At 36.6% G+C, this 25,657-nt stretch overlaps 1 protein-coding gene across 1 annotated transcript in view; it reads right to left on the reverse strand.

Moving 5' to 3' along the window:
* Positions 1-25,657, reverse strand: part of agbl4 (AGBL carboxypeptidase 4) — a 410,833-nt gene that overhangs the window by 310,347 nt on the left and 74,829 nt on the right. The gene's annotated exons all lie outside the window — the stretch shown is intronic.

Raw genomic sequence — 25,657 nt, forward strand, 5'->3', positions numbered from 1 at the left:
TTAGTAAGCGTTTTGCTACTATGACTCGAAACATACAGGACTTAATTCAAGAAATGAGTTTAAGAAATGATTAAAATTAGAGCGCACTACGGGGAGCTACAGGTCCATGATCATTTGAGCTATAAAGCTGTAGTAATTTGAGCTCTGAGCACCTATATGAGGAGCTACAGTATAGAAAGCAAATCATTTCAGCTGCAGAGCACCTATTATGTGAGCTAAAAATGGATTATGCAATTGAACACAAAACAATCAAAAAAGAACTAAAGGCTTATTGTCTGAGATATTACAATCATACATTCTAAAAAATGCTGGGTTAAAAACAACCCAGTAAATGGGATGTTTTAACTCAGCGGTTGGGTTAAATGTTTGCCAACCTGCTGGGTAGTTTTATTTAACTCAAATATTTTATAAAAATTACTGTATTGCTTGCTTAAAATTAACCCATTAAACCCATAAATTAACTTTTATTAATATGTATAATACATGTACATTTATTAATAAGTTTAATAAATAATAATTAAACAAACATTTATTAAATTGCTTACATTTGATTATTAATGTTGCCTCTGGTAATTCTGTATCTGATTATTAATTTCCAATCTATTTTATAGATTACCATATAGTAATTTTTAAACAATAGTTGGGTTAAATAAAACTGCCCAGCATACTGGGCAAACATTTAACCCAACCACTGAGTTAAAACAACCCAGTTGCTGGGTTTGTCGTTTTCAACCCTATTTGGTTCTTTTTAACCCAGATTTTTTTGTATAGTGTACATGCTACTGATACATAAACATTCAGACAGCACATCTCACCTCCAACACAAACTCTCCAATATACATCCCCTATAAAGTGATCTCGGACACGCTCTCACTGATGTGTAGCTGTCAATCTGTATTCACTGTTGATCAATCTAAGGAATTGTATCAGTACCATTTCAAACAGCAGAGATCAATGAGTGACAATGGGGCTTTGTATGACAGGCCAAAGAGACTATGTTTTGTGTTTGGTGAGATTCAGAAAAGGACCGTGTTATTCAAGCAAATGTTCAAAGTAAACAAGAGAGTAATAAAGTAATACAAAGTAATACAAAGTCAACTGACATTTTGCACTATTGTAAAAGAGGTCAACTTTACTGTGCATAAACCTACGCAATCTTTAACCAATCAACAAACAGCTTAAAGGGTTAGTTTAGGCAAAAATGAAAATTCTGTCATTAATTACTCACCCTCATGTCGTTCCACACCCGTAAGACATTCGTTCATCTTCAGAAAAAAAAATAAGATATTTGATGAAATCCGACGGCTCAGTGATGCCTGCATCGCAATAACACTCTCTTTTTCAATGCCCATAAAGCTACTAAAAATATATTTAAAACAGTTCATGTAACTACAGTGGTACAACTTTAATATTATAAAGTGACGAGAATGATTTTGGTCCACCAAAAATAACAAAATAGCGACTTGGTGAGTGAGTAATTAATGACAGAATTTTCATTTTTGGGTGAACTAACCCTTTAAGATAAGAAAACCCTTAGTTAGAAAAGTGACTTTTTGTAACTCAAGGGGTTTGTTGTAACCGGCTGCAAATTTCTTAGTCATCCAGTTTTTATCCGAAGATGTTATGCTGTTGAAATACATAAGACTCATCAGACAAAGCATCACAATTCAGTCTGAATTACTTTTTCCAGCAGTAGTATCACTCATTAAGAGGAGATTACTATTTCATATTTATTGGATTTGTCTTACCGACTCCTATAACATGAAGTATAAGAATACATAATCTATAGAGGTCCTGTAACATGAGCTATACAGCTCTTGAAGTCAACATGAAATTTGAAACCTGTTTTTCTTCAGCAATCTGACGTAACTTAAAGTGTAATAGGATATTCAAAGAGAAAAACTGGATGGAAATTGATCATGAAAAGTGTTACATGCCACAATGAAGCTAAAAATGTCAGTTGAAAAGTCTCAAAGGCATTATACATTCCAGTTTGGGTCAGTAAGATTAATATAACACTTTAATATAACAAGGATATATTAAAGTTACAAAGAATTTCACATTGTTACAAAAACATTCTATTTCAAATAAGTTTTTTTTTTTTTTTTAAACTTTCTATTCATCAAATGATCCTGAAAAACTGTATCATGGTTTCCACAAAAATATTAAGCAGCACAGTTGATAATAATAAGAAATGTTTCTTGGGCAGCAAATCAGCACATTAGAATGATTTCTAAAGAAGCATGTGACAATGAATAATGGAGTAATGATGCTGAAAATTCAGGTTTGCCATCGGAGGAATAAATTACATTTCAAAATGTATTAAAACAGAAAACAGTTATTCTAAATGGTAATACAATTTCACACCATTACTGTTTTTACTGTATTTTTGATCAAATACTGTAAATGCAGTCTTGGTGAGCCTTACTAACTTACCAAGCCCAAATGTTTGAACAGTAGTGAATATTGCAAAACATCTATGAACATTTTTATTCTTCAAAATGCCATTAAATCTTGTGCAATAAGACATGGAGAATGTATTATACAAGCAAATAGGGTCAATTTTTTTTTCATGTTGATTTAAAATGCTGCACTGCAGGGACAGCTAACAGTGAATTACTAAGGGCAGCTGGAGTCCCATCTTCATCTTAACTATCTCTTTTTATGTTTTATTCTTTTCTCTCTCTGCTTTAATGGTCAGAGTGCAACACACAGGTGCACATAGACATAAAGAACATTTGTGGACTTCAGGCATCTAGCTCAGACTCTTTAACCATCCAGAGGGAAAAGAAATTATGACAGGTACTGCTAAATGTGGAATTAAAACTACTGAATTGTTAATCCTGCGGTTACAAGCACGACATGCTACTGGAAAAATTGCATTTCAGAAGTATATGCGATACCTCAGTAACTCTGAAAGATTCGGGAAAATATTGAGGTGAGGTGTGAGCATCCATGTGCATGAGCAAGAAAAGGAAAGACTTCCATAGCACATCAGGTTTGAAACTCTGTAATGATTCGGGGAGTGAGCGGCATTGGACTTGACATCAAGCTGATTTGAAAAGCTTGTCGCTTGTTTGGGGGAAAAAAAGCAGCTGCTTGTGAAAACTCACAGGTTTATTTCTGTTCCAGGATTCTCACCTCCGCTTCTTTATCTCCTGTTAATTAGCATCACTGCTAACAAGAACTCTAGCACATATGCAAACCGCATGCATCTCCTCCTGTTCTCCTGTAGAGTGTATGTGGGGGAGAGAAGACATAATCTCTAATTCTGCAAGCTTTACAGAGAGGAAACTAATTAACTTGGGCAGGCTCTTAAAATCCAATTGGGTTTTCACCCGATGCAGATTATTTTTAATTAATCTAGTATGAAATGAAACAAACGACTAACAGAGAAGCTGGACTTTGCCGATGTTTTGTTTCATAAACATCAGACGCAATGCTGACATGGTTTAGCAGCTAAACATAAGGCACTCTCTGGTGTGAACAAAAGAGACAGTATCCTCCCCAAAAACTAGCAAGGTAGAGAGAGAGACTGTCTGTGAGGGTTGTGATGGTAAAAGGCCTCTTTAAAATCACTGCTCACCTGATTGGCAGGGTCACTCAGTGCCTGTCTACCTGTCACTCACATGGCACCTCTCACCTCTTTAATATTCCTGACGTCTAACGGGGGCTTTTTCTTCCTTTTTTACGCCTTTTGAGTGCAAGATGGCACAATACAAGGCAACCTGTCAGTTTCAGCCCATAATGGCACAAAATATTCTAATCATTGTACCACAACCGATTCATTACAAAAGATAACTGATGTAACATTTATATACAGAGAGGTTATGTAAAGCTATACAGTCATATAATTTGAGTTACAGACATTTCAAAGTGTAACTAAACATCATCACACTTGTATGTTACATTAAAGGTGCAATTTGTAAATTTTAGGAGGATCTATTGACAGAAATGCAATAAAATGTACATAGCTATGTTTTCAGTGGTGTATAAAGGCCTTACATAATGAACAGTTACGTTTCTATCTACATACACAGCGGGTCCCCTTACATGTTAAAGGTGCCCTAGAATTAAAAATTGAATTTACCTTGGCAGAGTTGAATAACAAGACTTCAGTACATGGAAATGACATACAGTGAGTCCCAAACTCCATTGTTTCCTCCTTCTTATATAAATCTAATTTGTTTAAAAGACCTCCGAAGAACAGGTGAATCTCAACTTAACACAGACTGTTACGTAACAGTCGGGATCATTAATATGTACGCCCCCAATATTTGCATATGCCAGCTCATGTTCAAGGCATTAGACAAGGGCAGCCAGTAATAACATTTGGTCTGTACACAGCTGAATCAACAGACTAGGTAAGCAAGCAAGAAAAATAGCGGAAAATGGCAGATGAAGCAATAATAACTGACATGATCCATGATATTTTTAGTGATATTTGTAAATTGTCTTTCTAAATGTTTCGTTAGCATGTTGCTAATGTACTGTTAGATGTGGTTAAAGTTACCATCGTTTCTTACTGTATTCACGGAGACAAGAGCCGTCTCTATTTTCATTATTAAACACTTGCAGTCTGTATAATTCATAAACACAACTTCATTCTTTATAAATCTCTCTAACAGAGTGTAATGTTAGCTTTAGCCGCGGAGCACCATCAAACTCATTCAGAATCAAATGTAAACATCCAAATAAATACAATACTTACGCGATTAGACATGCTGCATGACGAACACTTTGTAAAGATCCATTTTGAGGGTTATATTAGCTGTGTGAACTTTGTTTATGCTGTTTAAGGCAGTCGCGAGCTCAGGGGAGCACGAGAATTTAAAGGGGCCACAGCCCGAATCGGCGCATATTTAATTATGCCCCAAAATAGGCAGTGAAAAAAATTAATAAAAAAAAAAACTATGGGGTATTTTGAGCTGAAACTTAACAGACACATTCAGTGGACACCTTAGACTTATATTACATCTTTTGAAAACGGCACCTTTAAGTCGCCATTTTGCGCCGACATGTTTCTATAGTAGCCCTAAACAGACAAACTGCTCTACAGAGCACGTTTGCTTGACTGGCTACTCTCTGTTGTCTCAGACGACGACATCTTTGTCCTGTGTTGGCCACCATAGCACAAACCTCACCACTAGATGCCCCTAAAATTTACACACTGCACCTTTAAAGGCCCACTGAAGAGTGTTAGAACACATGGCATTATTCAATGTGTTGACGTAATTTCAACTGAATCAGGAAGACAGGGTGATATATTGGCCTTTTTTTAAATAGCCAATAGCGTTTTATGTTACAGCTCGGCCAGAGCCGTTGGACTCTGTAAAACCTCTGTTTCCTTCTAATCTCTAACTGTTTCTCCTCATAATGTCCTTTATATCACTTATATACATCACTCTGTGCAGAATTCAAATGGGGCCGATACCTTTTGTGGTCTGTGTCGACTCGCGCATATGATCCGCTCTGTGCTCTTGTGTCTCTGGGCCAGAGCAGACTGCTCGCATTGCGGCGGTTCATGTGAAACTTACGTGAAATGGACTTCATTTGTGTCAATGGAAAACATATTTACACTGTCTGAATCATTCCCTATTCTCTATACAGTGCACTATGTGCCATTCACCATGTAGAAACTAGTAAATAAATAACTGATTTCAGCCGAGGCTTCAGCATCTGTAAGAGTGTAGGAGGAGGTGGGGCTACAGATTCTAGAGAACATTTGATTGGACCGAAGATTTGACGAGAAACTGGAGTGTGATATGATGTCATTAAAATCCGTGATCCATTTTAGCGGAAGTGAGAGACTGTGCGTTTTGAAAGTTTATACCTCCTAAATGTGAATTTTGTCATTGTTTTGGAACAGACCAGCTTATTCGTAACTTTAAGGCTAACATATTCATACTAAAAGCTAAAAAACTTAAATTTTGATTTCAGGGGGACTTTAAAGCAACTAAAAATAAAATAATTATTTAAAAAACAATTACTAATGGTAACAAATTTAACATTTATATAGTAAGGTTATGTAAAGACATACATACAATTTAAATTAAAGACATTTTAAAGTGCAAATTTTGTTTTGATACATTAAATTACCTTTCATCTCAAAATTTACTAATACATTTTTAATATAAAATGATGTATCTGTTAACATTAATGCTCTGCAAACTAATATGAACGAACATTTTTATTAATCAACATTAACTTATGTAAATTAATGCTGTTAAAATATATCAATGAGGCCTTATTGTGAATTATTAACAAAATAATTAAATAATAATAAAAAAAACTGCCTAAATTATATTAATATATGGCTTTGTTTAACTTTAATATATAAATGTTAATTGATTTACTATTGGTTGTTAAAGATGTTGAAGACAAAAACTAAAGGTTACATTAAATTAAAAATTATTTAAATGTAACAAAAAAAAAATGTATTCAGAATTTCTCATTAGTGACTCGTCCGCCTCTAATTTATCAGAAAGAAATGTCTTGATATCCACACAGCAATATAGCTGATTTTTACTGAAGTCTCTGGTTCGTGCAGGTTAGTATTTTAAGGGTAATAACTGCATCTTCGAACAGTGCAGTCATTATTCCCATCCACACTGTTCCTTGCGCAATTTTAATTTCCTTTTTAAATATTCCATTATCTGAACACAAGGTTAAAAGAAAGACAAAACTCGATAGTACTATCTTCCATCCTGAATAAAAGTTACTGACACACTACATGAGAGAAACATTGTCTTCCCAGTTCTCTTTATTCAAATTTCACAAATATGGTTTGCTTCCACCTTATATCAGCAACACAAAAGAATGTAGTTAACTGTGTTTGATTATCTATTATAGCAACTGCTAATCTTGCCTTCATTCATTTTAAGATACGGCAAACTCGTTTCACCATGACTGAAAATAATTCCACTAACAACCAAATACGCAACATATGTTGTCTGCGGAAAGTCTGTAAGTTCAGATTAGACATGCCGTTTATCATTTCAAAAGTCTGAAAGGCGCTGTACAGCAACAGATTTGTGACTGCAGATAACTACGCGTTTCATTAATAACCCACAAGTTTGGAGAAGATTAGAAAAAAAACTACAAGAACTCATTTTCTAGTATGTGTCGGCACTGACGGAGGCCTGGGTATTGTGAGTGTGCGAGAACGGAGGGTGGACTGAAATTTCAACCACTTTAATCACTGCCACATGCTGTTTCTTTTATTAACGCAGTGTTGGGAGGAATATTCCTGTTGAGGATTGTCAAGTGCTTGACTGATTCATATAGTTTTTTTTTTAATATGTCACCTTTTCAAATACTGGTAGACACGAGAGTGTGCATACATAAACACACGCTCACATTCACACACATACAACAGTGAGATACCATGTTCAACGTGCGATTTTCAATCTATGGCATGGGGGAAAAAATAAAACAAGGCAGATATTCAATTTAGATAGGGAACAAGGCCAAATCTTCTCATACACTGGAGACAATGCTCCATTTGCCTCAGCAGGCTTAAAAAGAGCATGCAGGAAGCACACAGTGCGAGAAACTGACAGCTCAGGAGTGGAAATTTCCAATTATGGATCTGAAGAAACAGAAACACAGAGAATGAAAAGCAAAAGGTACATGATGTCTGTTTGAGGAGCCAGACCTGTGTGCTGCTTCCTTTATACTTTCATTTGAAAATGTGGACAGAGCTCTCCGAGACTGTGAGGAAAACAAAGAACATTGAAGGTAAGAGTGAACCAGAAAGGCAGAGAGAAAGAAAGATTTACAGGCTGAAATGTAGCATATACTATACTGCTCTATAGCAATAATAATATTTAGAAAGGTCTGACCAATCCAGACCAAATATTCATATGCTACAAATACCACTGGGACTTTATAAACTAATCTAAAAAAAAAAAAAAAAAAAAAAAAAAAAAATCTCTTCTTGACTTAAACAACCCTAAATTAAAAAAATGCAATTTAAACTTCATTTATTTATTTTTTAATCTTCATTCAGACCAATGTGTGAAATGGTTTGATTTTCCATGAAACCTCCAAAGTATTGTATAATACAAAAAAAGCTGGCAAAGTGTAGACACATACACTACACCTACACTATAACTGAAGTAAAATTAACTTTATCATAACTAGGATATATAAAACATCATAAACACATACACACTACACATCTTTTGTTCAGAGTTTTGCTCCGAATTGCAGTCTGGACAAGTCGACATTTTGGAAGTACTGTATGGTAGTGTATTATCCTCAGTCCTTTAGTGTACGATGGCCAGCTTTTCTCTTTAACCATTTACAAAGATAGCAACTGTATGATGCCTAGTGTTTTGAAATCTGAGACATGTAGTTTATTCCAGCCTTTAGTGATTGTGCTAATTGAAATGGTGCTATTTCATTGTTTAATGATTATAACTCAATATTCTAACCAGACAGAAAAAGAAAAAAAAAAGTGACAAACCTTAAAACCTTTTTTTTCATCTTTACAACTTTGCACTGGATATCCCCGCACACTTGTGCAATCTTATTGGTTCCAAATCTACATAAACTATACATTAGACCAGTGTTTCCCAACCACTGTGCCACATAATAGTGTGCCATGGAAAATTACCTAATGCCAAATTAAATAAATAAATGAAAAATAAATAAAATGAAATAAAATAAATGCCATACAGTTAAGAATATATTGTCGCTGTCAGGCGGAGACCTCTTATCTCTATATTTTGTCATTTTTGTTTTATTTAAAAAAAAAAATATTTAAAAGAGCCTGTGACCAAACCTCATAACTCAATCTTCAAACTGTCAGTCAAACCTCTTAAGTCCACGCTGCCTCTTTCGTTAATGAAGTGCCGCATGCAGTTTGGACATGGATCTCTATTTGCAAAAAAGTACAGCGTTTTCTTTGATCAAAAAACACTATGTCTATAAAGGCTATTGATTTATGTATTTGAAGAGCGGAGAAGTGTTTAGTCTGATATTTCCTGTCTAGTTATAGCCAATATGCTACCGTTTTAAATATCCTGCTTCATCTATTATATCACGAGACTTTGTCCAAATGTAAAAGAAACTGAGCGCCCATATAGCTACAATAAACTTTATAACCTGTAATTTGATGAAAACGTATAATGCGATGCACTTGCTGTCTTAGATGCGGCTTTTCCAGTAACAGACAAAATGTCATTTGCTGGTCAGAAAACCTGCAACTCCATGTTGATTTTGATCAAATGTAAATATTATAATGACACATGCACATGTTTGATGTGTATATAAAGCCACAATACCAAGACACAGTGTTTCATTATTTAATGCGAGTACTACTTTTAATATAATATCCAGTTTTAATAAGCAATTTGAAGCAATGAATGTTTGTGCTTGAATGTGTGTGTTGTTTCAGTGCAGTGGAATTTTTTACTTAAAAAAACTGTGCCATGGCAAGAAAAAGTTTGGGAAACACTGCGTTAAACAAAGCATTGTCTGCTTGGTTAAGATAGTGTCATATCACACAGCAGTTTGAACAGATAAGGTGCTTGGTGCTGGATACTTGTTGCATTGTGCCTGGAGTTACTTTACAGTCAGCTATAGCACGCTTACACAGTCACACTCCACTAGACTCAGTTCAACTCAGTTAAACCCAAGTTTCTAAGCAAAGTTTGTAATTTCTACCTGATCTGTTTTGGCACTCAGAGTGTACATTTGTACTGTGGAAGAGCACGGCTACACATCCAACTCCTCCTCTCCATCTCAGCCAAGCATTACATGAAGGCTGATTGACAGCTCTTGGAATTGTATCAAAGACGAGCGCCAAACTAAGTGTGTGTGAGGAGAGAAAATAAATATAAAAGTGGCTGGCGGCAGAGTCTGCCGAGGAGGCAGTGGCTGGGTATCTTTCACATGCAGTGTGTCACATTCCTTTCCCACGCTATACACATCTCGGAGAAGAAAATATCAGCTAAAGAGGTAGGAGCCTCTTTGAAAAGGGCCCTTGAAGCCTTTTCACTCAGCCGTACAGTGCTTAGAAGCTTCTCATGTACATCTGTAGCATAGACAAAGGTAAAGAAGTCCTCTCTTTCACGTGCTTCATTTTTGCTCTCATTCTCAACCTCCCTCACTCATAATTTAACCGGGTGCCGACACTGTCCCGTGGCCGAAATTAGACTCCACGATCGGTAAAATGATCTCTAGATGAATTAATTTACAAACAGCCCAGCAGAGAGCGTCTCGCTGTTTGGCGGGGGTGGTGATTTCATGATTTCAGGACGACGGACAGCTCATATCTCTGTCTTGGCTACAGCAGTAGCTGGGAGGCTAGGCAGAGTGCCAGTCTTCAACTTTTCTTCCTTTAGTTGTTTCAATTTCCTCCTAATTCCTTTAAGTACTCAATGCTACATGCTTTTTTCGCGTAAGCTACACTAAACATGAAACGGTTGAAGAAATTCTACAGGGAAGTGCAGTTTTTTTTTTTTTATTAGATTGGGACTATCCTCAGGCGATGTGGGACGGGGGAGGTGGAAGTTGGTCTGGAAGCCTGAGGGAGGATATGAGATTTTAATGGGTCATGCGGTTCTGCTCTAAAGAAAGCTTTCCTTGAGACCTGAGATGACCCAGACATGGCTCTATCTGCTGTAGGAGGCACTTCACAAGATGGGAAAGGCGCTGATCTGAGATCAGGCCTGTTATGGGACCGCACATGCACTCATGGCAGCGAGCTGAAAATAAAGACTGCTCCGGGAAGAGTTTAATTACATGAGGTTGCTGCTGGCGGATAATGATGGGCATTGATTGGCTTGTGTGTGGCAGCTGGGAATAAGACTGGAGAGTGTTGACCGGGGTGTCAATTTCATTCACATCAATTAACAAAAGCAATTCTCCCTCTGCACACGCTCCCACCTTAATTCAGACTTAGAAACATTACAAGAACACAAACAGGCATTTCTATGTCGTCTACTTTTTCTGTCCATCTTTGTCTCTCTCTATATAGGAAAAAGAGACTTGACTCATTCCAAACTTGACTTGCTGTGAAGCGTGTTCACGTTGTTGTTTACAATACATACAGTGACCATGGGTTATCAAGTGGCAACAAGAGGAAAAAAAGCACCCCAGAAAAAATGTCATGCTTGACCAATATGTTCCAAGTCTTCTGAAGAAAGCTTTGTGTGAGGAACATACTGAAATATAAGTCATTATTCTGTTAAATCAAAATAAAAATACTAGTTATAATCTTCCCTGTGACTGGTTCATTGACTCAGTGCCAAGGCGAGCTTTTTAGTTTTTAATGTTGACCTACATTTTGGGCTGTTACCTACACAAAGCTATATTACAACTTTTTTCTACTTTTAAGATATTCTATGTCGCAAACCATGCTGAAATTCAGACCAACAGCATGATTGTGAGTGTGATATTGCAACAATTACAACAATATAGGAATTTTAAGTAAATGATATTTTGACAATACTGAATCAGTTACTGAATGAACTAAACAAATTGTTTGAGAGAATATTCAATGACTCACTCATACAGTCAATGAAATAAAAAAAATACTAGAATACTTTGTGGTAGAAATAGTAAAGGTGATGATACATGGGGCAACTTTTTGAGCAATGTTGCAGAGCAATGTCGCCAAGCGATGTTGTTTGGGAACTTTCCCATTGAGAACGGACAACAAATTTCGAAATAAAGTATTCCGATTTTTTTGCCCATTCTCAATGGGAAACTGTCCAAGCAATCTTGCTCAGCAACATTGCTCAAAAAGTTGCCCCTTGTATCATCCTGAGGTGGGTAGTAACGAAGTACATTTACTTTGTTACATTCACTTGAGTATTTTTTTCTTTTTTGAAAATTTGTACTTTTAAGCGTGCTTTATTTTATTTAAATGATGGGTACTTCTAATGAAAAAGCTGTACTTTTACTTCACTGCGCTCTGCGACGTTCCTCTATTTACTTTATTTTAATGCAATACTGTACATGTTAAGAAATGTGTAGTTTATTCCAAGCGTGCTGCCTCTTTTTTGCCCCATTCACAAATCAATCACTCTTGAGGCAATTCAGTTCAAAGACTTGATCAAACAAGTTGCAAAAACTGTCCAAATTGGCAAATCAGTTTGAATGATTTGTTCAGTTCCCTGCATTCACTGAATCATCTGAAGCGGCTTCTCACTCAGAGCGTTGGAAGAAGAGGCAGTGGACCTACAGTCAATTAAAAGGAAATCTGCAAAAGCATCCTATTGTTTGCCAGCGATGAAGATCTTAATCAGTTGAACTGCGCATGCTGTCCGAACAATTCCACAGGTATCAATTTCATCTGATTTCAATTCATACAGCCAATAGCCTACATTTTAACCAAACAGATTATTATGCCACAATAACGCCAATACAAAGTGTGTAGTATTTCTTTACCATTTTGCTTACATAGATTGAGAAGGGGAACTGTATACAGTGGGCCCAGAGGCCTGGAGGGCCTATAAGGGTCTTCCCTAGGGGCCCTGGTCCTGGAACGAGATTTCTACTGAACCTCCCACCACCCACAGCCGACCCATCACTCGTCACCCCGGAAATCACAATAATGCATTGCCCAGTACAGGGAGCCGAGTTTACCTTAAAACACCATTCATTGTCATTACTGTGGATAATCCTTTTTTTATACCCAAAACACACCCATGTGTACAGCTCATAAAATCCAAACTACATCAAATATTTCAAACATTCCTTTGGATATGTTTTACTTAAGTCCAGATGATATTAAAATTGACATGAAATGATAAAATTTTTGCTGATCATTTTCCAGTCATGCCTGTTTAAGGGTTAAGTACCAAAACAGACTATTATAATGATTACTGAAGGATCATGTGACACTGAAGACTAGAGTAATGGCTGCTAAAAAATAATCAGCCATTCCATTACAGGTATAAATCACATTTTAAAATATATTTTGTGTGTGTCATATTTTTTAAATTGTAATAATATTTTACAATATTACAATTTTTACAGTATATTTAATCAAATAAATGAAGCCTTGGTGAGCATACGATTCTTGGTGAGCAGAAGAAAAAAATACAAAGAAAAAAAACTTACCAAACCCCAAAGTTTTGAATTGTAGTATATGGTTTACAAGCTTTACAAATTTAACCAGTCAATTGTTTTGGTGATTTTGAACAGATCAGTTGAATGCATGATTCAAATACTCATTCATAAATCTGTGGACCAGACTTGTATAAAAGCTGCATATACCTCACCACATCTATATGAAGTGTGTTGAGAGCACAAACCACAGGTGAACAAAGAGTGATTTTACTTGCTCCAGAGAATAAAGCTGTACTCCTGGGTGCTCTGGGCTACTGGTAAGTAAGACAGCAGGGGGTGAGACAGCTGTCACTGCCAATCTAAACGCACATGAAGACGAGGTGAGGGCAGTGCAAAGCATGATGGGAGGGAATGGAAGAGAATGCAAAGATCTGTAAAGCTTCACACACACATTCACAGATATACACAGAAACACGCACTTAATGGCCTAAGATGAGAGGGTGAGACCAGGAGATCAAGTTAGCTGCGGTAGAATCATAATTGAAGGCCTGCAGGATGAGGTCAACCTCTTTAAATAATACACCAACAGTGTGACTGTTGGTACGTAAAGCTTTATTTGTAACACATAAATGTAACACAGAACTATACTTGTACATTGTCTAAATAGTGGATGCCACACCATAATCCTAGGATGTAGAGAAACTGTCAAGGCATTGCTGAGTGTTTTTAGTGCATTACTATCCAGTAGCTAGGGCAATCTGAATGGTTGCTAGGTGGTTGATCACTGGCCCAAATCAAAAGAACCTACCAACAAGATATTAGAGATGACGGTGGTCAACTAGCTATCCAACAACAGAGATGCTTAGGATGATTGATGAGTTTATCTAAATGTTGTCTTACTTTTTGTTTTGCATTGTAATATTCCATATCAAAGTTTAAAACATTTAATTACAATGCATCTCTAGACATCTGCATTCAGTTACAACATGTTTTGGAAGTTTTTTTTTCTAACAAAATTCAAATGATAAATCAAGTGCTAAAATTATCATATAATAAACACAATTCTCATAATGGCAGCTTCAAATGATGAATCAAATGTTAAATGCAAATACATTTCCTTATTTGATGAAGCAGAAACTATAACAAAGATAAAATGAAACAATTTGTGTCATTGTAAGTTTAAACAATTTTGCAGTGTCAGTTTGGCTTTTTTTATTCGTCTTTTGCAATGTCAATTTGAGTACTTGATTTATCATTTCAGATGTTGAACTGAACATTTGATTGATCTTTTATGCATTGAATTACAGTTTTAATTATGACAGGTTTATACTGAACTGATAATGAAAATGAAATAACCAACACATTTTATTTATGCTACAGTTTATGCTTCCCCAAATGTGAAAATGAAATTATATTTAAGCATCTGATTTATCATTTGAGCAGCCATTTTAATCATTTTATCAACCTAATTTTGTTAGGAAAAATACATTCCCATGTAAACACTTCATAAAGAAGTTTAAATTGAACCTAGAAACCAGCCTAAATATAAAGGGCTTCTATTATACAATTCAGTCGACTAGTTATTCAGGCAACCCAACAACTAGTTGTTTCTGAAAACATTTAGTTTTGAGTGTCACTGGCTAGGATCCCTCCTTCAATGTAAATCTATGTAAATCTGCCCATTTTATTTTTTGCCACACTCTAAAAAATGCTGGGTTAAATATGGACAAACCCAGGGATTGGGTTGTTTTCACCCAGCCATTTTTTTCAACCAATTTTGGATTTATTTTTTTAGCCAGCAATATAGTAATATAGTAAAATGCATGTTTTTGCTCACCCCCAAATAGGGGCAAATTTGTGGGGTATTTTAAGACCAGAGACTTATATTACATCTTGTGAAAGAGGGCATAATAGGTGCCCTTTAACCCAACCCGCTGGGTTTATCCATATTTAACCCAACTTGGGTTGTTTTTAACCCAGAATGTTTTAGAGTGCAAAAACAAAAATTATTAAGGCCCGTTCACACCAAGGATTTAATAATCATTCTAATTCCATTAGAATAGGGAAGTCCACAACACAACTATAATGATTACACATCGTTGGGATCATTTTCAAAACAATTTTGTCCAGTGGTTGAATTATAAAAACACTGACAGCCAATCAGAGTCCACCTGACTCAAGAATTTAATGCGGCAGATGACATAACTGCAGTGCATTCTTATAATTAACAGAACGTTATATCGTCCGTTGGTGTGGACGCTAATATAGTCTTTCGTTCTTGGTGTGAATGGCCATTTTGTCCAATCATTTGACTAAGAGCTCTTTGACAAGCCATTTTATTTGAGGTACAGTATCATTCATGTCCAAGCCAAATTGGTACAGAATGAATTGATGTAGAGAACAGGTTTAGGGCTTTGTTCACATAAGCATGAGCATTAGCAAGCACCACTAACTTCTTTGTTCTGACATTGTGGCTTATAGTGAACATGCTATTGGTCCATGAAGTCTTACCAGTAATATCCAGGCAGAACTTGAACCCCACATCTTTAAAAACATTGTCCACTGGGGGATCACAAGGGTAGAGGGGGTGTTTGTTGATAAAATCTGGCCACACACATTAACAGAGGTGCTTTATGATCAAGAGCGTGAAGGTGTGGACTGGATATAGAGCAAATGCTCCTTTTGAAATTGACTCTGACCTCTGGTATACCTGCTATGGGCTGCTGCACTCCTAGTATGGAACACCAGAGCCTGGATCTTTCTTTATACCTATTATCTGTTTCCCTCTGGAGAACCAGAAAGAAAGAGAAACAGGGAGTGAAGGAACGAAAAAGATGAAACAGAAATCCACATGTACAACTTCATACAAATGATACAGCTACAGATGAGAGGACAGTACGTGGAGTAAAGATGGGCTCCACCAGGCCCAGAACTACTATAATTAACAATCTCTCTCTCAGACACACACAATCTCTGCATGTGGCATAGCAGATCTAAGTGTCAGAGCTTGTTTTGGTGGCGTGTGGGTTTCAATATGACTCCACTAAATGCCAGGCAGGATCTCTAAAAGAAGTAATAAATCATCATATGGGAGCAGCGCGCCTCAATATGCACACGAAACACTGCCATCTCCCCAGGCGACAGTCACACACACATACACTTAACACTCTCGCTCACATAGAAACCTCTAAGCGTCACCTACATCCACACACACATACACACACACACACACACAAACACAACCATGTGGCATAATAAAAATGATCAAGTGCATTCTAAAGAACATCTCAAGCATATGTTGATCATTCACTGTCTCTGTATAGAGTAACACATATTCATAATGTAAGACATCATAGCCCACTGATGCAGAAAGAAACTAATGCGTTTAGCTTCAAGAGGTTTTATGATATACTACGATTCACACCTGGATACGCCTACACATTATGTGGTGACCAATAAAACTGCTTTTAAGCCTTTAGATCATTTTTTGTTTGTTTGTTTGTTTGTTTATTAAGTTTTTTTTGCCATGTTAGCATCATGGCTATTTACATGGCAAAAAAGTTCAGTATCATCCATAAAATTTACATTATATAAAACATTTCAACTTAACATAAGATAGAAAATCTAAAATACTTTCAGGTGGTACATTTTCAACTATTCCACGCAAGCATGTTTCTGAATAAAAGCGTTTTCTAGCAGCATCCTAAAAAATTTACAATTCAACAAAATATGCTTAATAGTCAAAGGAACTTTACATGAAAGACATCGAGGAGAAACTTCACCTTTTAATAAAAACTCATGGGTAAGTCTTGAGTGCCCCAGTCTACACCTAGTGAAGACAACTTGATCATGTCTTGATTTGAAATTATAGAAGGTACTTCTTTTTATACTAGGGTTTATTTCATACAGCTTATTATTTTTATTTTCATCCCATTCTTTCTGCCACTTATTAGTTATATATAAATTAATTACTGGTTTAAATCCCTGGCAGCCATGTCCGCTCTCTCATTTCCAGTAAGTCCAATGTGACTTGGAACCCAGCAAAAAATAATATTAAAGTTATCCTTCTTTAAAAGATCGAATTTGGTTAAGATTTCGGATCTTTTTTTTTTTTTTTTTTTTAAGATAATAAGAAACAAATTCAGTAAGCTGCATTCAAAACAATTGATTTGTAGTGTACAGTGGCCCCAAACAGTATTTGGTGTTTTAGTATAAAATGTGACATACACACATTATATCATTTAAGTATTGCAAAAATGTCCAAATAATTTTGAGGCCACCGTATATATGTGTGTATACACAGGGTCACACTGTCATAAGGGTCATTTTTTTAAAATTGAGATTTATACATCATCCGAAAGCTGAATAAATAAGCTTTCCATTGATGTATTGATGTATTTTAGGATAGGACAATATTTGGCCGAGATACTATCTAACTATACTATAACTATACTACTAAAACTATTTGAAAATCTGGAATCTAAGGGTGCAAAAAAATTAAAATATTGAGAAAATTGCCTTTAAAGTTGTCCTAATGAAGCTCTTAGCAATGCATATCCACTCACAAATATAAATCTTTGATATATTTATGGTAGGAAATTTACAAAATATCTTCATGGAACATGATCATTACTTAATATCCTAATGATTTTTGGCATAAAAGACAAATCGATAATTTTGACCTATACTATGTATTGTTGGCTATTGCTACAAATATACCCGTTCGACTTATGACTGGTTTTGAGGTCCAGGGTCACATTTGTTAACTGGTATCATAAGCTTAGAAGCAACACTGCTCCAACACTGCTCCATAGTACAGATTAAACTCTGTCGGATTCAATATCTCAGCCAGTTGCAGGAACCTCAGGAGGTTCTCCTTCAAAGAAGAGGAAGGAGAGGAGAAGAAAAAGAAGAAGAAGAAGGAGGTGGGTTTTAAACTCTAAATCCCAAGCTAATGAATCCATATGATTGAGGGAGGAGACAGAAAAGAGGAACAGGCCTTGGGGAAATCGCAGATGAAAATGGCTGACAAGGTTCTGCTTGCACATTGTGCTTTAACATAAAAAAAAAAAAATGAAGACACCCAGTGCTGACAGGAAATTAAACATGTTCGTTCTGGGTGACACACGCCTGCTCGTCAGAAAATGAGTGAGAGAGAAAGGGAAAGGGGGAGCATTTTTCAAGTAAAGCACCACGACTGGGCCTGTGAAGCACACACACACATACACAAACACACACACACACACACACACACACACACACACACACACACACACACACACACCCACACCCAAGCCAGACCTGTCAATTATTCCTCATGCTCCCATGTATAAATGGAACAAACACAACATTGTGTATGCGAATGTCATAAATGTCATAAAGTAAATCATATTCAAACAAAAATACACACTATTGCATCTAAATGCATCTATTTACTTAGATATCTTTGACTGCAGGGACAATGACCTACATGACTCAAATATGACAATGTGTGCAGGAATTACTAGAAGAGGTATTAGAAAGGGTATTTATCGCATAATTTAAGGAGAACATCTAAACAAACAATTACTCATGTCATCCTTTTGGCTTTAGGTCACATTCAGCTCAAAAAGAACAGACTTTCACTGAAACGAGAGGTAAATTATATTTCACCACTGTAGTAAAGGGTGACTGAAAAAAGCAATAGGCAGTAGCCTGTGCTTTAGCAATACTTGATGTGTGTGTTTCTTGTCCTCTCTTCTTCATTCTCATGTCTCAGAGGATGTGGGCTGCAGAGAAAGCCAGCAGCATGTACAGTCAGACGTCTGTCTCTCCCTGGAATTCCCGTCCTGTAGGAATCTCATTATGAACAAATGTTGGCAGATCAGAGACAAAGAGAAAGCAAGCGAGACAGAAAGAGCTCACTGTGAAGAAACTTTCACTGTAAAATCCATATGTAAGAACACGTAACCTTCAGCCATCTCAGTCCTAAATGAACATTTACTGAACTACCCACAATCCCTTAAGGGACGTGTCAGCATTACACTTCCTGTGTGAGACTATCCAAGTCTTGGTTCCAATGTAGAGGATGATGTGGAGCAGAAATACATCTGGAGGTGGTGCGGGTTACAAGGCGAGTGTGCTGTTTTTTTTTTTTTAGAGAAATGATCACAGCAAAACTTTGCAATAATTATAAGCATTTTTTATAGCTTCTGGCCATTAAATCAGCATGCATCTACCGTTTTAAGACAAACAGTGTACTAATGAGAGACCATGGATTGAGTACATATTTGAGCTCAAGGTTCCCTCTCACATGCCATATAATAAACACATATAAATTATGGCATTTTCAGTAATGCTTGCTAAGGCTAGCATCACTATTTTTATTGCTGACATAGATCTGAACCCAAAGTATTAAACTTTGGCAGAGAACTCGTCATGCATTGTTTGAGCAATAGACATGAATGGCACCTCCAATCATGCAACTTTTCTTGACAGTTTGACTTGCAATTTTAACCTGCAAGTGTCACATAACCATGACAAAACCATGACCTGTTCAGACAACCAATGAATCAATAAAAATGAAGGTTTTTTTCCTCCCTTCCTAAATAAGTCTTAAGAGACTAGTAACCACACGGAACATCCTAGCAACCACCTTTAACACTTTAGCAACTGCACAGCAACGCCCTGGCAATCACCCTATCATCCTGACAGTGACTTTTGCATGGCTAAGCATAACACATTTGCCTCAGGAAACATAAAAATCTAGTTAGCATTAGCAGACGTCCAATGTTTCATCTTTAACCGAGTCAATGGCAGGAATCAAAAGGTTTTTTAGCCAGCGAGGCGGCTCTGTGATCAACAGAGTGTTAGCTGTCATAACAGGATTATTGGGAATTCATCTGATGATAAGGAGATTATGCTGAGCTTTGTGTTGCCAGAGAAATCGCCCATAATCCCGCTAAACACACACCCAACTTGGCAACCTATTACACAAACAATGACCTGTTTTACACAAAGGCCTTATATGAACATACAAACAGACAACACGGTTGAGAATAAAATAAAACTGTAACAATTCCATTAACCGACAGATTTCATTCCCAAACACTAATTGGCCTTTTTAGTCATGGGACCTCATTCAATCAAAATCAGTTCAATCAACTGCTCTGAACATCACAGAAGAATAAAGAAAGAAAGAAAGAAAGAAAGAAAGAAAGAAAGAAAGAAAGAAAGAAAGAAAGAAAGAAAGAAAGAAAGAAAGAAAGAAAGAAAGAAAGAAAGAAAGAAAGAAAGAAAGAAAGAAAGAAAGAAAGAAAGAAAGAAAGAAAGAAAGAAAGAAATTGAAATATTAACAAGACTAGTTCTCCAAGAAAACACACCGTGTCAGCTCACATATGGGATTAAACTAAAATAAAGCAGCTGAGATTTTAGAAAGTCAGAAATGTAATATATACAAAGGCCCATCTCTGTTCCAGTAAAAACAATTTTAATTAAAAGTGTAGTTGAAGAAATTATGAAAAAAAGTTATAAAACAAAATCTCTTCAAATAAAATGTGATGCCATTTCAGTCAGAGTAGAAGTGACTAAAATTAATGCATATAACAATGAAATATTGACAAAATGTTAAGGACACAGTGTAAAGTTTCAGGTGTGACAACCACATTTAAATATGGGAGTGAATTCCCTAAATTATCTTTTCGTGCCAGTATGGAACAAAACTCACTCTCGAAATTGACCATTAGTAAAGGTTACCTTAGTTACTGTTGCTTTGTCCGACAAGCCATGGCGCTGTCACGCCACACAAAGTGAAAAATACATGACGGAGCAAAGAGGACACTGACAACACATCAACAGACAAGACAGAGCAGGTTACTTATGATATTAAATAAAGTCCCAGATTTCAAACTGTAATTTTTTAAGAAATTCGAATAATAAAAAACGTTTTGTGGCTCTTTGATGTGTTGTGATAGATTGCTGTAGCGCCTCAGCTCAAGAGGCTTGTTAACCGATCATCTCTTCTTACTAGTTCATTTATAGCATCAAATAAACATGAATGAACATGAGATGTTCTGTGTTACCGTTGTTTAAAAGGCGGAAAGATGTCAGTACAATACACCATTTTTCAAGTTCAAGTCCACCGAGGTTAATTTTCTAACTCCTGACTGCTTTGTCAGACAAAATGGTGTATTCGGCATTATGATTGGTTAGATCGCTTGTCAATCAAACTCCTGGCGAAGGGTCAATTGTGATTACTGACACTGTGGTAACCATAGCAACATTCAGGCGTCTTGCACTTTTGGTATCCGCTTCTAATAAGTAATATTACAGAGAAAAAAGACTTATTATATTTGCCGTAGATTGCACTCTTGTCCTCTTATTAAGGGTCCTTTGGCTTGTTGTTTCGGCTTAGTGCATAAAGCGATCAAGTTTATGGAGCTAATAAAGTACACAGATGCAGGTTGCGGTATTATGGTATGTGGCTTACTTCCGAGAAAAAGCATTTGCATTTTAGTTTTTTTATGGGCTCATTCTTTGCTATAATTTTCTATGAAGATCTGGCAACACTCATTCTCTGCGGTACCTCGTTCCCTGTGATTTTTTGCACCGCGCATACAGAAGAGAGACACAATTCTGATACGCATTTAAAAACATCATTAACAACTAGCTGTTCAGTTCAGTTCCATACACACTGCATAGAATTTTCGTAAATGCGTTTGTCATTCTCTGCACTTTTCAGGAGTTAATTCAGTTGTAGAATGCGGTTGTCACTCCACAATCAGTAAGCTCGAGTGCATTGTGCGTTTGCGTCGCTGCGTTTTAAAATTACACAGACTGGCTTACATTACAAGGTAACACAGGTAATTTTTCTGCAAATTACCCTGCTGGCTTTAGCAGGCAGGGAGAAAAAAAAAAAAGTAGCAACTGTAACGTTCTTGAAAATATAGCTGTGCGCTGCTGTGGCTTGCGGCTAGACTAAATTGAACTCTGTTGTAATTGATGAATTTATTAAAATGACCTGCACGCAAATGCCATTAAGCCCAGGAAACCTATCGCCACACACGGCTGAACATATCTTCACCCGCGTAGGAATGTGTTTTGGAAATATTAATTGGGAGGTGAGAATTACTTAGGCAATTTAAAAAAAAAAAAAATCTCTGTTAACTGCAAAGAGAGTCTTGATAAGCCTGTGTTGAGATTAAACTGACCTTTTCTTTCACCAGATGAAAAAAAGTGTTAGCGGATAACATGCAGACTTACTGCCCCCCCCTCCTCCTCCTCCGAGCGTGTGTGTCTGGGTGTATGTACAGACATTAGGCTGAAATAGGTAAGACAGCGAGCATTTTCCCCTCCCTGTATCATAAAGCTATTAAGTTACTATCAGCTCACCAGCAGCCGTTGCTTCCTGTGATACATAGCCACATTTCCCTCGCAGCTATGGCTCTGAGCCTTCACTGCACACATCTTATCACACACAGCTTATCTCCAACAGACAGTTAGTAAAGAGCAGAGACTAGCCACAGGTGATCCGGCCTCTGAAATCCTGAGCTCGGGTCTGAATCCCGGCCCCCAAGGCCAGTCCTGTCACGAGTCACAACTTGAGGAGAAGAGATCTGGCCTGAACCTTCAGAGACAAGTCAACTGTCCTCTCTTTTAACTTTGAACCCAGACTCACATGAGAACTCTGAGAAATTACTAGTTTAGCTCCAGTCAAACTTTAATGAAATTTTCACATCAATGGGGATTTTTTAGAGACGAATGCAATGTAGACAGAAGATTATAAAGCATAAAGGAGGCAACGGAACAAAAGCCTGCCAAAACAGTGCGTCACTGCCTGCCAAAACAAAAACGCAGCAAGAAAACGTTACAAACGAGACTTCGGTTGAAGACAAATTTAATTAGATCTGCATGATACATTTCCTTGCAAAAGGAAATTCAGACATCTAACTCAACTCTCCCAATTTAATGAATTACTAAATTGAAATGTAGTATTCTTTGTTTAGTTTTTTTCCCCCCCAAGACATTAAATAGAGACAAATAGACAATATTAAATAAACTGGATAAATATTCAGTCTCAATAATGTTGCAGAAGTTTACATGACTTATTAACAGAGCAAACTTGTGAAACACTGTGAAAACACAACACCAATGTGAAACATTACCAAAAATAAATAAACAAAAATAAAAGCAAAAAAGTATTGTTTTTTCAGTAAGGTTTTTTTGCCATTAGAGGAATAAAATTACATTTCAAATATATATATATATATTTTTTTTTTTTTTTTTGAAAAATATTTCATAATATTACTGTTTTTTTACTGTCAAATCTCTTAATATCTTTTGATATATTTATAGACAGAAAACTAATTATTGTTATATAGCTCAAAACGTTTAGTCATTGTTTAAATCTAATTTTCTTGAATTTTCTTAAAAAAGAAACACTATTTTGTCCAGTAGCTAACATAGCATAATCAGATGCAGCTTTATTTTTAGTAACAATTATACAGCATTTTCTCCATCATACAATACATTTTAAAATGAATTCCATGCCATTTATCAACACAAGCCATCCAGCATTTAATATGATATTCTAAAATCGATCTAGCATACTGCAGTGTGCAACAAATGTCTCACAGCAGCCGCCGAGTGAACACAAAGAGTAACGTTATAACATGATTTTCAACACAGTCAAATGTATAATATGATAAACAGAGCTGTGTTACCTCATACTCAAGACGGTGACTATGGCATAATAAATGTTCCTCTGCTCGCTGCGTGTGTTGCGTAATCGCTCCAGCGGCCTTGTTCAGCTCCCACAACACTCGGTCCTGCTCTGCTTTATACTACGGTAACGTTAATAAATCGCATCCGTGAACATGATTCAGTCACGATTTTTTTCACCGACTGTGAGGTGAACACTACATGTCCCAAGATTCCGCGCTCAAACTTGGCGTCATTAAGCTACACCTTTGTTTTGAATAGGCCTCTAGCGACCTCCAGCGGACAGAAAATTTTACATATTGCACCTTTAAAGGCCCCTATTTTAATGATCTAAGCGCATGGTCTAAAGCACACAGCACAAGTGGACTTAGGGCATGTCCAAATCCACTTTTGCTAGTTTAAGGCTGGGAAAAATGGTTGGTGCGCCCGGCGCATGCTTTAAAAGGGTTGTTCCTATTCTGTTAATGAGTAATGGGTGTGTTTTGGGTGTAATATGCAATAAAACAATCAGAATCTCATCTTCCACTCCCTTTAAAAGCCAGTTGCGCTCACACCATGGCGGATTCGCTATTTACATGGCGGAATTTGCAAGCGGAAAAACTGAATGCTTCTCTAGTGAGGAAACAGATCTTTAACCTTGTGCACAAGCAGACCATCTACGAGGAAAGCCAGATTTCATCAAAGCATTTTTATATTTTTGCACACAATAATAATCTTTTACATTGTAATCCTTTTATTTTTAATATCTGGCATGTTTATGTGCTGCTGCGAGTCCCTGTGTGTGTAATAAGCAGAGTGTACGTGTGTCGTGCACCCGCATATAGGCGCATATTACTAACGCGTTATGTAAATAACAAAATATGCGCCATTGACTTTTGACCAGGTTTCAGTTGGTCAATGGTGCAGTCATTTTCAGTTGCCTCAAAACAGTAACGCACCAACAATGCACCTGAAACACCTAATTTTCAGAACCAGCACGCCCATGGGCGCACAAATGGCTGCAAATGCATTTGCTATTTAAACAACGTGGTGCAGAACGTGAAAATAAGAACTGTGTTGGGCTGAAACTTGCAAAAAACACTTGCATTGTGCAGGGTGTATGATAGGGCCCTAAGTCCCCCTGTGGTGAAGATCAAGTTTTTAATGTTGTTTATGTGTCTATGTGGTGTTTTTAATATCCTTTAAGACAAACCATGTGCAAATTAATTTTGCAAGTTTTGATTACGTAGTCAAGCAAAATGCTAATCATATTAATCATATTCATAGATCCGCGTATACTAAACGAAGCAGGGGTGTAGAGTTACATTCAAGCTATTGACTAAGGCATGAAGAATTTTTTTTCACAGGAAAAAATTTTAAATATGTCATTTTGGTGATCAAAGATGAGTTTTAGGGGATAAAATTATTGACTACTGGGGGACTTTAAGCAGAGTGATTGTGGCAGTGCATGTCATTTGTAAAGGAAGCCACAAATCAGCCTGCACACCACAGTTAACCAGATGCAAATGTAAGAAAACCCAATGCAGGATGTGATCAAATTAAGCCAAATTAGAGTTTTTAGCCAAAGCGATATGTGTGGTGCATATCTAAAAGTACCCAAATCTAAAAACCCCATACCAGCAGTGACATATGGTGGGTGCAACATCATGCTGATAGAAAAAACAAATAAATTAGGGATCTTATTAAATTCAAGTTTGGAATGGCTTAAGATGAACACCATACGCTAATCTACTGTAGTTAAAATCCATAGAAAGCATGGAATTTTGCAGGTAACGCTATCTATTAGATCCAAACATCTTTATCTTTGTTTTTCATCTGTGAATGAATGTGAGCACAGTCTCATATACACTGCTTAATGCACTAATACTTGTTGCCTTTGGGATTTAACATTGACCTTGTGGCAAATTGAGTTTGATAGGGATTTTTTTAAAGC

Source organism: Chanodichthys erythropterus, chromosome 9 (genome assembly GCF_024489055.1).
Source record: "Chanodichthys erythropterus isolate Z2021 chromosome 9, ASM2448905v1, whole genome shotgun sequence".
Classification (NCBI taxonomy): Eukaryota; Metazoa; Chordata; class Actinopteri; order Cypriniformes; family Xenocyprididae; genus Chanodichthys; species Chanodichthys erythropterus.